The sequence below is a fragment of the Rana temporaria genome, chromosome 13, assembly GCF_905171775.1.
Source record: "Rana temporaria chromosome 13, aRanTem1.1, whole genome shotgun sequence".
Lineage (NCBI taxonomy): Eukaryota > Metazoa > Chordata > Amphibia > Anura > Ranidae > Rana > Rana temporaria.
In genome coordinates this window covers 86,172,596-86,186,110 of record NC_053501.1, presented here as the reverse complement: position 1 = coordinate 86,186,110, position 13,515 = coordinate 86,172,596, and the positions used below count along the sequence as shown (strand labels likewise).

The window sequence follows — 13,515 nt, the reverse complement described above, 5'->3', positions numbered from 1 at the left end:
GAGCGACCTCGGACGCTGCAGCCGAGCTCAGTGTTCCCCCCGATGGTTGACATAAGCCATGGCTGTGGTGTTGTCCGACTGAATCCTGATTGGGCAACCTTGCAACCTCCTCGACCACGAGGAGAGGCACAGCCTGATCACCCGAAGTTCCAGGACATTGATCGACAGACGGGATTCTTCCAGAGTCCAGCAACCCTGGGCCGACTGGACCCCCCTGTGAGGCTGGCGTCTGTCGTAATCACCGTCCACTGGAAGGGAAGAAGCGACTTCCCGGACCGAAGAGCCGGGGATCTCAGCCACCAATTCAGAGAGACGCAGACTAGGTGGCCTACCTGAATCTGGCGATCCAGAGACAATGGAGATTTGTTCCATTTTGGCAGGATCTCCCTCGAGTGTGGAATTGGGCATATGGTACCACCTCGGAGGCTACCATGAGTATAAAAGCAGATGGTGCAGCGCTAAGAACAGTCCATATATTGTGCAAGACACTTTCAGTGAACAAAAAAAAGTGCTAGTACACAAGTCCACAAGTGCGATGAAACTCCCACCAAACGAAATGGCCTCTCACCTCACCATATAGACCCTGTGGCTATGGAGGGTCAATAACGTATTCCCTTGTGGGCATTTGCAGGTTAATCCAATATCGATCAGGAACCAGTAGAGAATCACCAAAGCAATCCAAGGTCTCATACGGTCATGCAATCACAAAAAAAGCAATGGCATAGTGCTCTCCGTCTCGATAATCAAAATTTATTAAAAAGGTAAAAAGTAGAAAACTTACATACAAGGCACCAAACATAGGTGATGGCCGCGGGTGACGTCACGATGCTTCTTCCACACGCGTTATGTCCCTTGCTAGGCCCAGAAGCAAAGAAAAATGAAAATTCTTGATGCTCAAATTAGGGATATCACCAACAGTTTGGAAACCCTTAAATATCCTCTTTCTCCCCAATATCATGATTCCTCCAATAATTGGCGAGAGAATCGTAAATATGGGAATAATGGGGATGTTCCTTATAGGGATGGATCCCATTACCCTCAAGATAGACAAATTCCCACACAGAATAGGTATGCTCCTTTATTAGATCGGGCTTCTCATGATCAGGGCTGTGGAGTCGGAGTCGAGGAGTCGGAGTCGGGGGAAATTTTGGGTACCTGGAGTCGGAGTCGGCAAACAATGCACCGACTCAGACTCCTACTAAATTTAGATTGGAATTGGAATAAAAAAAAAAAGCAAGTTTAAATGTCCCAATTCACAAAAAGTTATAATTAATGACTTCTCTACTGTAAGAATAAAGACCAATGCATGCAGTGCCTCACGTAACCGCAAAACGAACACGTAAAGTGACCATGAAGAAGCATGCTTTTCATGCGCTTCACTATATGGCACGCAACGCACAATTAGGAGCTGCAATACTTATACTTTCCATAGTGTTGTGTTTGACTTTGATTCCTTCTTAGACAAAATAGAAGTTGCTAAAGGAAAGAGACGTCGCATAAGCGTTAGAGAACCAGTAAGTGTCCAAATAAAAAAATTCCAACAGGAGTTTTATAAAGCACTAAAAGAAGTTGAAAAGTATGATCGCTCTTCAAAACTTACTGTTGAAGAAGCCATTCTTGTTTATCCAGAGATCGTTAGTGATGTGGCCAGAATAGTTACTGCAATGCCACCCACCCAAGTCAGTGTCGAAAGATTATTTTCAGCCCTAAAAATAATAAAGTCTGACTTAAGAGCCTCTATGAAAGAGGATCTGGCAGAGGCAATTCTCTTCCTTAGAACTCTACATTGAATTGATTTGCATAAGCCTATAACTACATTTCAAGATTAATATAAACCATTTCTAGGTTTTACAGATTTTGTTTTTGGTTCATTATAGATAAGCTTTGTTTTTGTTCTAAAACAACCAAATAATGTGGTTTGTATTTTTGAACTGGTAAAGATCCTGTTCCTGATGTTTATGCCTGCTGCTACTATCCAGCCACTTGATTGATTAATAAAAAAAGATTAATAAAACTGTGTTTTCATTGTGTTTGTCTTTTGCTTAAACTGTGCAATACAGTAGACTGTTGGCTTCCCAGCCAGTAGTCCTGTGGTAGGTTGCGTTTCTTTCCCTCAAGGAATGTATAAAATACATTCGCATATTAATACAGAGGAGTCGGAGGTACATAAAACTGAGGAGTCGGAGTCAGAACATTTATCTACCGACTCCACAGCCCTGCTCATGATAGAGGGGATTTTTTAGGGCTGCGCAAAAGGTCAAGTACCAGCACCCCTGATATACAAGCCGAACCCAGGGGAATGGTGGAGACAGCCTCCACAACAATTGCAATACACCCCACCCAGCATGGGCTCACTCGGCAACGAAAAGAAAGTGGAAGGAGAGGGGATAGGCGCTTACAAAAGGCCCAAACCTCATTAGGAGCTAATGAGTGGTGTATCATTAAATGAGGATGAATAAAAAAAAAAAAAAAGGCATTAGATGGGTGTCTTAAGTTTGCACCTACAAAAAATGTGAACAAGTTTCAAACGTATGTAAGCTTACAGAAATAAATGAGAACCCTCAATATGAAGAAATATTTCCTTTCACATCCTAGTAGTAATGTGACATCTGGGTCTAAGGACCATTCCACCTTACGTAACAAATCCATTTTTAATCCACTAAATGTGGATAATAAGTTTATGGAGGTGTTCAAGAATATGGTTTCCAAAGATCTAAATGACCTTAAGATTAAGAAAGTTATGGATCCACAGTATATAAAACGTGGGATGGAATCTCTAGAGACACAGAAGGATATTGTTATTAGACCGGCGGACAAAGGGGGGGGGGGGTTGGTTATTCTCAGTAAAGAGTATTACCAGTCTGAAATGAATAATCGTCAGAGTGACGATGAAACATATAGAATCCTTAATAGGGATCCTATGCCAACGTTTAAAGACAAATTACATAATCGTGGAAGATGGGAAGGATCAAAAGATCTTAACAAAAAAGGAGGCCTTATATTTAGATCCCCTATTCTGTAGAACCCCCATAATATATTTTCTTCCGAAAATCCACAAGAATAGCACTACCCCCCTGGGTAGGCCCATTGTAAATGGGATCGACTCTATATAAGCCAGGCTAGGACAATATATTGATTCTTTCTTTCAACCTTATAAAAACCCCAGCTTTTTTAAAAGACACTAAACATATCATACAGATCATTGAATTCCTGAAATGCTCTTCATCTACTATATTGGTCACAGCGGATGTGAGTTCGCTGCATACAATTAAGGGTCATAATGATGCCATGTCATCAGTGGAGTGAGCTTTGTCTTTCTCCACGTTATCAGGAAAACATCAGGAGTTTCTGTTGAATTGTTTAAAATTTCTGTCTTACCAGGAACTATTTTTGGTACAATAATGAATTCTACTTGCAGACTAGGAGTGGCAATGGGCGCTCCCAGTGTGGCCAATATTTTTATGGCCCATTGGGTGGAGGAGGCCAATTTTTGCCCATCGACCTCCCGAATTGGTCTGCCATCGTAGATTCATTGACGACCTTATTTAGATTTGGGAAGGTGAGAGATCTTCTCTTTTGCCATTTATTGATTCATTGAATAAGAACGATAAAAATATTTCCCTTACATGGAATATTGATCATTAAAAATAAGTATTTCTGGATTTAGTTATTAACCAGTTAATCACCGCCCTATAGCCGAAATACGGCTACAGGGCGGGTGCTTAACTCTAAGAGGACGTCCATGGACGTCCTCCCAGAGAACCGTACTCGCGCGCCCGAGCGGGCGCGCACCCGCGATCGATGTTGTTCGCCGGGTCCACGGGACCCGCAGCAACAAGGCTCACGGTAAAGGGCCAATGAAATCGGCTCTTTACCACGTGATCGCGCCATCCAATGACGGCGCGATCACAAATGTAAACAAACCTGACAAACAGGTCGTTTGCAGGTCATCTCTCCCCTCTCCTCACACCGCTGCAGCGTGAGAGAAGAGGAGAGAGATAAGAACACAAACGTGAGTGCCCAGCATTGCCCAATAGTGCCCTATCTCTGCCCCATCTCTGCCCTATCTGTGCCATCTGTGCCCAAACAGTGCCATCTGTGCCCCCATCTGTGCCACCACTGCCCCACCAGTGCTCCACCAGTGCCATCTGTGCCCACCTGTGCCATCTGTGACCACCAGAGCCACCAGTTCCACCTGCACCACTGCAGTGCTGCCTGTGCCCACCCGTGCTGCCTGTGCCCACCCGTGACGCCTGTGCCCGCCCGTGACGCCTGCTAATCAGGAACCCTAGAGCCACAGCAGTTCACACCAGTTACACCTGCACCACTGCAGTGCCGCCTGTGCCCACCCGTGCCCACCTGCGCCGACTGCTAATCAGGAACCCTAGAGCCACAGCAGTTCACACTAGTTACACCTGCACCACTGCAGTGCCGCCTGTGCCCACCCGTGCCGCCTGTGCCCACCCGTGCCGCCTGTGCCCACCCATGCCGCCTGCTAATCAGCGACCCTAGAGCCACAGCAGTGCAACCAGAGCCACAGCAGTTCACACGAGTGCCACCTTTGCCCATCAGTTCCACCTGCGCCACTGCAGTGCCACATCAGCGCCACCAGTGTTCTGCATTGCAGCCCCACTAGCCACCAGTATGGCAAAAAAATATTTTACCGCTGAACAGGCCTTCCAGCAACTCTGCGCGACTGATGAGAGCTGCGGGGAGCTCTGAGTCTGTGTCCGATTCGGATTATGAGCCCGTAACAAGTAGCGGGTCTGATACGGAATCAGAGGAGGAATGTGTGCCCACTAAAAGAAGGCGTTCTGGCGTGGAGCAGCAGCAGCCTACTTCTAGCAGCGCAGTGCCGTCCACCCCGCGAGCAGTGCCGTACACCCCGCGAGCAGTGCCGTACACCCCGCGAGCAGTGCCGTCCACCCCGCGAGCAGTGCAACAAAGGCCAGGCACCAGTCGGATGTCCTCTCCGCCCCAAAAGGGATAGGAGCCATGCCAGCCTTCCCTATGGCCTTCAAAACCCCCTGTGGCTGCCTTCCAATTCTGGAGCAACAAGTATCCCCCCTTTCACCGCCCAGCCAGGTGTCCAGGTGAACACCGAAAATTTTGCCATGATCGAATTTTTTTATTTACTTTTTACGGAAAAATTATTATCCTCCATTGTGGCCCAGTGCAACCTCTATGCTCAGCAGTTCATAGAAAGCACCCCGATTCCAGATTCCAGCTATGCCCGCCCCTTTCAGTGGATAGAACTGACCGTAGAGGAGTTCAAGATATTTTTAGGCCTGACCTTCAATATGGATCTCTCCAAAAAAAAAAACAATCCTACTCCTATTGGTCTACCAAAGCCATCCACCACATGCCAGTCTTCTCATCCCGTATGCCCAGATCCCGATACTTTTTTATTCTACGGTTCCTCCACTATAATGACAACACCCAGTGCCCTCCCCGAACTGACCCTTCTTTTGATAAATTATTTAAAATTCGGCCACTCCTAAATTTTTTCTCTCAAAAATTCCCCCAGTTATATACCCCTCAACAAAATATATCCATTGATGAGTCCCTTGTGAAATTTTCCAGCAGGCTGGGCATCAAACAGTTCATCCCCAGCAAAAGGGCCCGATATGGGGTGAAGATGTATAAACTGTGCGACCGAGACACGGGGTACATCTACTCCTTCCTTGTATACGAAGGGAAGGACTCCCAACTGCACCCCCCCCGAATGCCCAGAGTATATTGGAAGCAGTGGAAAAGTGGTCTGGGAGCTCATCTACCCGCTCCTTGGAAAGGGATACCACCTTTATGTGGACAATTTCTACACCAGCTTGCCCCTTTTTCGCAATCTACACCGGAGAGACACCCCAGCATGTGGCACCGTAAGAACCAACAGGAAGGGCTTCCCGCAAAAATTAGTCAATCAGAAGCTAAAACGAGGAGAGACGACAACTTTGCGGAACCAGGAGCTATTGGCTGTCAAGTGGAGGGACAGACGAGATGTCCACATGCTCACCACCATCCACGACGACACCTACGTGGAAGTCCCCAAAAGAAGAGGCCCAGTCCAGAAACCATCTTGCGTCTACGACTACAATTTGTTTATGGGTGGCGTAGACTTCAATGACCAGATGATTGAACCCTACCTTCCCTCCAGAAAATCCCGTCACTGGTACAAAAAAGTGTCCATTTATTTTTTCAGCTTGGCCTTCTATAACGCTTATGTTATATACAAAAAATCAACCCTGAATCCCCCACCCTATCTTTACTTTCAAGAAGTTGTCACCGCCCTTTTGTTCCCTGAAATCCCACCAGAAATTCTTCGCACTGATTGCGTGAGCAGACTTCACGAACTGCACTTTCCTGACAGAATCCCCCCCCCCCCCCGTGAAAATGGGCGCAAACGCCAGAAGAAATGCCGGGTGTGCGCCAGAGGAGGAGTCAGAAGAGACACCACAGTTTATTGTCCCGATTGTCCTTCCCAACCAGGCCTCTGTTTAGGTGCATGTTTCCGCCGTTACCATACTGCTCCAGATTATTAGGTAAAAAAAAAAATCTAAATTTCCTGTCATTTTCCTCCACACCCCTGATGCCACTGCACTGTACATACCTCTGCCTTCTCCGTTACCGACCCTGGACTGTTATACGACCACTCTTTTGCCTAACGCTAAAAATACCTCTGCCTTCTCCGGAACTGACCCTGGCTTGTTTTACGACCACGCTTCTGCCTAAAGCTTAACTGTACCTACCTCTGCCTGCTCTGGAATTGACCCTGGACCGTTTGACCACGTTTTTTTCCTGCCCCTTGGATTGATCTTTTACCCTGCTATGCTAGTGGGAACACAGGGGTCTCACATATGTGAGGGGCTCCAGAATTGTTTTTCTGGATGAAAAAACTAATTTTTTTAGTTTTCCGATTTCCGGATTAGGGTCTGGTTGCCAGGAGGCTTCAAAGAGATTTGGGTGGGAGAAGCCTCTACCCCTGTCCCCATTCTTTCCTGGCCTGCTACCTGGACCATGTTCCTGCTTACTACCAGGACCAATATTTTGGCACTGCTGGCAATGTTTCTACTTGCACTGGCCCTGGACTGTATATGGACAGTATCCCTGTACTGACTATGGACAATATTCCTGCCTGCTGCCTGGACAATTCCATTCACTGTCGCTGACCACGTCCCTGCCTGCTGTCTGGATCGGGGCTCTCCTTCTGTGGACAATTGCACTACTAAAAACACAGGTAATCTTTTTTTTTTTTTGCCCATTACTCAGCAGAATGTATTTTAGGGTGTAATTCTTGGTATGTACATGCTGTGTTAGAAATATGAAGGGCCTTCAAAAATGTGATAGATTGTAAGGAAATTGGATGTGTAATTTGTGTCCCTAGAACACCTGATGGTGCTTCTTGGATGTTGGGTCTCTATGTGGCCAGGCTGTTGAAAAGTCTCACACATGTGGTATCGCCATACTCAGGAGGAGCAGGAGAATATATTTTGGGGTGTAATTTTTGCTATGTACATGCTATGTGTTGGAAATATCCTATAAATGGACAACTTTGTGTAAAAAAAAATGCGTTTTCATTTTTTTCCACATTTTCCAAAAACATCTGGAAAAAAATGAACCATTCAAAAGACTCATTATGCCTCATAGGATATTCGTTGGGGTGTTAGCTTTCCAAAATGGGGTCACTTTGTGGGCGTTTCCATTGTCCTGGTGTTCCAGGGCCTTCAAAACTGTAATAGGTGGTTGAGAGATTAGATGTGTAATTTATGCTCCTAGAACGCTTGAAGTTGCTACTTCAGTGTTGGGCCTCTGTATGTGGCCAGACTGTGTAAAAGTCTCACACATGTGGTATCGCCATACTCAGGAGGAGCAGGAGAATATATTTTTGGGTGTCATTTGTGGAATATACATGCCATGTGAGAGAAATAACCTGTTATAATGACAAGATGGTGTAAAAAAAAAAAAAAAAAAATCTTCATTTTGCAAAGAATTGGGGGAAAAAATGGCAACTTCAAAAAACTAACTATACCTCTTACCAACTACCTTGGAATGTCTACTTTCCAAAAATGGGTCATTTGGGGGGTATTTGTACTTTACTGGCTTGTTAGGGTCTCAAGAAATGAGAGAGGCTGTCAGTACATCAGATGTGATCAAATTGATACATTTTCAGTAATTTGTACCATAGCTTGTAGACCCTATAACTTTCACCCAGACTAAATAATATCCAAATTTTTTTTTTTTACCAAAGATATGTAGCAGTATACATTTTAGGCCAAATTTATGAAGAAAAATTACTTTTTTGCAAAATTGTATGATAGAAATTAAGAAAGATTCATTTTTTTTACAAAATTTTCGTTCTTTTTTCATTTATAGCGAACAAAATAAAAATCGCAGAGGTGATCAAATACCACCAAAAGAAAGCTCTATTTGTGGGAAAAAAAGGACAACAATTTCATTTGGTTACAGTGTTGTATGACTGAGTTATTGTCATTCAAAATGTAAGAGCACCGAAAGCTGAAAATTGGTCTGGTGATTAAGGGGGTTTTCGTGCCCAGTGGTCAAGTGGTTAACAATCTGTGGATCATTTTAAACCAATTAATCATTTAAAACCTACTGATCGCAACTCTTACATCCCCCTAGGGAGTTGCCACCATCGTTCATGGTTGTGCAACATCCCTAGGGGACAGTTCATTAGGTTGCGTCGCATCTGTACTGAGGATGGTGATTTTATCAGTCAGTCAATCTCAAGTGCCATTGTCTAGATTTGAAGAAAAGGGATGTTAAACATGACCTTGAAACAGAAATTTCCAAAGTTAAAATGGTCGACAGTGGGTCAGGGGTTAACACCGTTTACGATCTTCCATTCCACCAACCCACGACAGCTTATCCGACAATCCAGCAGACAGGACCCATTCCATTCCCCAGAATAAACGAGACAAGCTCTGTTTTGAGTCAAACGAATTAATACTTTAATCACCTGAGGCCCGCGCTATAGCCGAATGACTGCTACAGCGCGGACCTGAAAATCCAACAAGACGTCAATTGACGTCCGCCCCTTTCCTCGTTCCCCGCGCGCGCTCCCGAGCGCGCAGCGGTGAAACTCTGTGCTGGCCGTGTCCCTTGGACACAGCCAATCACAGATCGCTGTGAACGGCCAATCGGAGTGGCCGTTTGGTAGGCGATCTGTGCGGCCAATGAGAGATGATCTGTAAACATATGAGATCATTTCTCATTGCCGGCTCTCACAGAGACAGCGTCCTGCCAGGGAGAGAGGAGATCGATCTGTGTCTCTTGTACATAGGACACAGATCGGTCACCTCCCCCAGTCACCCCCCTTCCCCCACAGTTAGAACACTATGCAGGGTAACCCCTTCCTCACCCCGTAGTGTTAACCCCTTCAATGCCAGTCACTTTTATACAGTAATTAGTGCATATTTATAGCACTGATCGCAGTATAAATTTGAATGGTGACAAAAATTTGTCAAAAGTGTCCGACAATGTCGCAGTCCCAATAAAAATCGCAGATCGCCGCCATTACTAGTAAAAAAAAAAATAAAAAAAAAAATAATTCTGTCCCCTATTTTGTAGGCGCTATAACTTTTGCGCAAACCAGTTACGTATTGCAATTTTTTTTTTTAACAAAAATATGTAGAAGAATACGTATCGGCCTAGACTGAAAAAAAAAATGTTTTAAAAAAAAATTTTTTTTTATTATAGCAACAAGTAAAAAATATTGTATTTTTTTTCAAAATTGTCGTTCTTTTTTGTTTATAGCGCAAAAAATAAAAAAATCGCAGAGGTGATCAAATACCACCAAAAGAAAGCTCTACTTGTGGGGAAAAAAGGACGTCAATTTTGTTTGGGAGCCACGTCGCACGACCGCGCAATTGTCAGTTAAAGCGACGCAGCGCCGGAAGCAAGTGGTTAATGGTACTCAGCTTCTTATATACAGCTTCTTATATACAGTTACAAGCATGCTACAGGGACAATAAAACTCTCCGCCCAAAACATCACACAATGGGCCCTTAACGAGTTCCCCCCCTCAATCCACATCCCAGACAGACATTCTGACACTGCATTTAGAGGAGTTAATTACTACAGCTGACAAGTCACATTCCACATCTATTACTAATAGTCTTTTCACACAAAACAGTGTCATTAGCATTTACAATGAAATATCTTAGGAGCAGACCTAATTAACACAATGGACAACAGACAGTAATCACAGCAAGACACTTAAACATCCCATAATAGGCAGCCAGACTCCAATTCACATCACCACAGTAGCAGACTTAATTAGCATCTCAACAGTCTGTTACACATTGAATGAGACATTCTTATTGACCTGTTGGGGGTCAGAATAAACAACCTGTAATATTCCAAGATCCTGCAATACATGAATCATCATTAATGTCCCATCTCACGTAATCCTAGATATCAGTTCTCGGACATCCTATGCCCAAAAGGGACATAGGATGACCCTAGACCCAAGAGTCATTAGTGAAGCTGGCACAGGAGTACCCCCCATCCTTCAAAAGTCTCTGGGTGTCACGGGCCATTCCGTTACAGACAGAAATGTATTGGTCGCTGATCATATAAGGGAATCTAGTACGGATAATCACTGTGAAGGACTTTTATGCAATTGCCTATATGCTTCAGTTTAATTCTCTCCCTGCTATTTTAATGTCTGTGTGTGAAGAAGACCTGTGTTTACCCTTAAAGCGGTGGTTCCCCCTAAAACTAATTTCTAACAATAGATTCGTAAGACCCGTTACACTGCGGGTAGGCTGGCTTTTTTTTTTTTTTTCGTACATACCGAGATCTCCCCGTCTCGTCCCTTGGCGGTGGGCGTTCCTAGTTGATTGACGTTCCTCGGACGGGCGCGTACGTGACGTCACGACTTTCCGAAAGAAGCCGAACGTCGCTGCGCATGCGCCGTATAGAGTCGGCTCTATACGGCGCATGCGCAGCGACGTTTGGCTTCTTTCGGAAAGTCGCGACGTCACATACGCGCCCGTCCGAGGAACGTCAATCAACTAGGAACGCCCACCGACAAGGGACGAGACGGGGAGATCTCGGTATGTACTGAAAAAAAAAAAAAAAAAGCCAGCCTACCCGCAGTGTAACGGGTCTTACGAATCTATTGTTAGCAATGTGTTTTAGGGGGAACCACCCCTTTAAGAGATGTGTATTGTATGGCTAAATGATTAGATAATTGGCTCATGTTAATTATTCTGATTGCTTCGTTGTAGTAATTAACTTCACTGAGGTCATTATCTAAAGAAATGTGCCTTGTCAGGGTTGGCACCAGAGTGTCTACCTATAATCTGTATGGGAGCCCCAGTGTGTGAAAAGGGGGTGGAGATTTCATTGTTCTTTGATTGATGATTAGCTTGTAAACTGTATATAACTAGCATAATGCTGCCATTAACCACTTACCCCCCGGAACATATTGCTGCCTAAAGACCAGAGTACTTTTTGCGATTCGGGACTGCGTCGCTTTAACAGACAATTGCGCGGTCGTGCGACGTGGCTCCCAAACAAAATTGGCGTCCTTTTTTTCCCACAAATAGAGCTTTCTTTTGGTGGTATTTGATCACCTCTGCGTTTTTTATTTTTTGCGCTATAAACAAAAATAGAGCGACAATTTTGAAAAAAATTAATATTTTTTACTTTTTGCTGTAATAAATATCCCCCAAAAATATATAAAAAAACTTTTTTTTTCCTCAGTTTAGGCCGATACGTATTCTTCTACATATTTTTCGTAAAAAAAATCGCAATAAGCGTTTATTGATTGGTTTGCGCAAAAGTTATAGCGTTTACAAAATAGGGGGTATTTTTATTAATATTTTTTTTACTAGTAATGGCGGCGATCAGCGATTTTTTTTTCGGTATTGCGACATTATGGCGGACACTTCGGACATTTTTGACACATTTTTGGGACCATTGGCATTTTTATAGCGATCAGTGCTATAAAAATGCATTAGATTACTATAAAAATGCCACTGGCAGTGAAGGGGTTAACACTAGGGGGCGGGGAAGGGGTTAAGTATGTCCTTGTGTGTTCTTACTGTGGGGGGGGGTGGCCTCACTAGGGGAAACACTGATCTTCTGTTCATACATTGTATGAACAGAAAATCAGCATTTCCCCCGCTGACAGGAACGAGAGCTGTGTGTTTACACACACAGCTCCCGTTCCCCGCTCTGTACCGAGCGATCGCGTGTGCCCGGCGGCGATCGCGCCCGCCGGGCACACGCACGGGAGTCGGGGGCGAGCGGGGAGCGCGCGCCTCCGGCGGCGCGCACGCGCCCCCTAGTGGCGGCTATACGATAGGACGTATAGCTACGGGCTCTCGCCCAGGAGAGCCGACCTGCCGCCGTATAATGACGGTGCGCGGTCGGCTACTAGTTAAAGAGAGTCTTGTTCCAGCATTAAGCTTTGGCTCATGTGTGAATTATTCGGCGATTCCAGGGATTTCTACTCGTGGAATATTGGGTGATTTTCTTTTATGGGAAGAAGGGAATTCTTGACGGGGATATCTTCTACTACCGTCACAATCACAATTTTAGGATGATTTTAGATTATAATGTACAATATAGGACGTTTGAGAGAATCATTAGTAAGAATTGGTCTATCTTGAAGAATAAGGTGTTGGGACCGGTTTTGCCCATACGCCCTCAGTTCATTTATAAAAAAGCACCCTCTGAGGGATCGCCTAGCGCCCAGCGTTCTTAACCCCCCCCCCTGTCCCTACGGAAAATAGGTTATTTACGTTTTTAGGAGGCTTTTATGCTTGTGAACGGTGTGCTTCTTGTAAACACTCTAAAGTGAATGTAAAAAAAAAAAAAAAGAAAGGACAGAAAACGTTTTTAGCTTCTGCCACAAATAGGGAATATGACATTACGCATTTCATGCAACACGGTGGGTGTTGTATATATGTTACAATGTGGTTGTGCAATATATCGGGAGGACATCCAGACCTTTGCATGCAAGATTAGCAGAGCATGTTAACAATACTAAAAAAGGTTCCATTACACATAATGGGCAGATTCAGAAAGCACTTACGCCGACGTATTACAAGTTACACCGACGTAAGTGCAAATGTGCGCCAGACCCACAAACAGATATGCTCCTAAAACCAGGCTACACCCTGCCGAAGTAGCTTGCTTACGCCGGAGTAGGGTGGGCGCAAATTTAGGCTGGGTGCATGGTGCCGCTCCCATTAATTAGCCATTCAAACATGCAAATGAGGGAAATACGGCAATTCGCGAACCTGCGTGCGCCCGACGCAGGCTACGAGAGGTGCGCGTAAGTTGTACGTCCGGCGTAAAGTTATTCCCCATAAAGGAGGTGCAACCCAGCAGCAGACATGCAAAGGTCTGCACCAGAGAACACAAGCCGGCGTATTTTACGTTCCGACGTGGTTGTGAGCAGGCGCAGGGGGATGTGTCCACGTCACGGCGTATTGCGCAGTTTGTGATCCGTATCTGTCTGGCGCTCGGCCCATCATTTGCATG

At 44.9% G+C, this 13,515-nt stretch overlaps 1 protein-coding gene across 1 annotated transcript in view; it reads right to left on the bottom strand.

Moving 5' to 3' along the window:
- Positions 1-13,515, bottom strand: part of LOC120920468 (zinc finger protein 37-like) — a 199,390-nt gene that overhangs the window by 86,885 nt on the left and 98,990 nt on the right. The gene's annotated exons all lie outside the window — the stretch shown is intronic.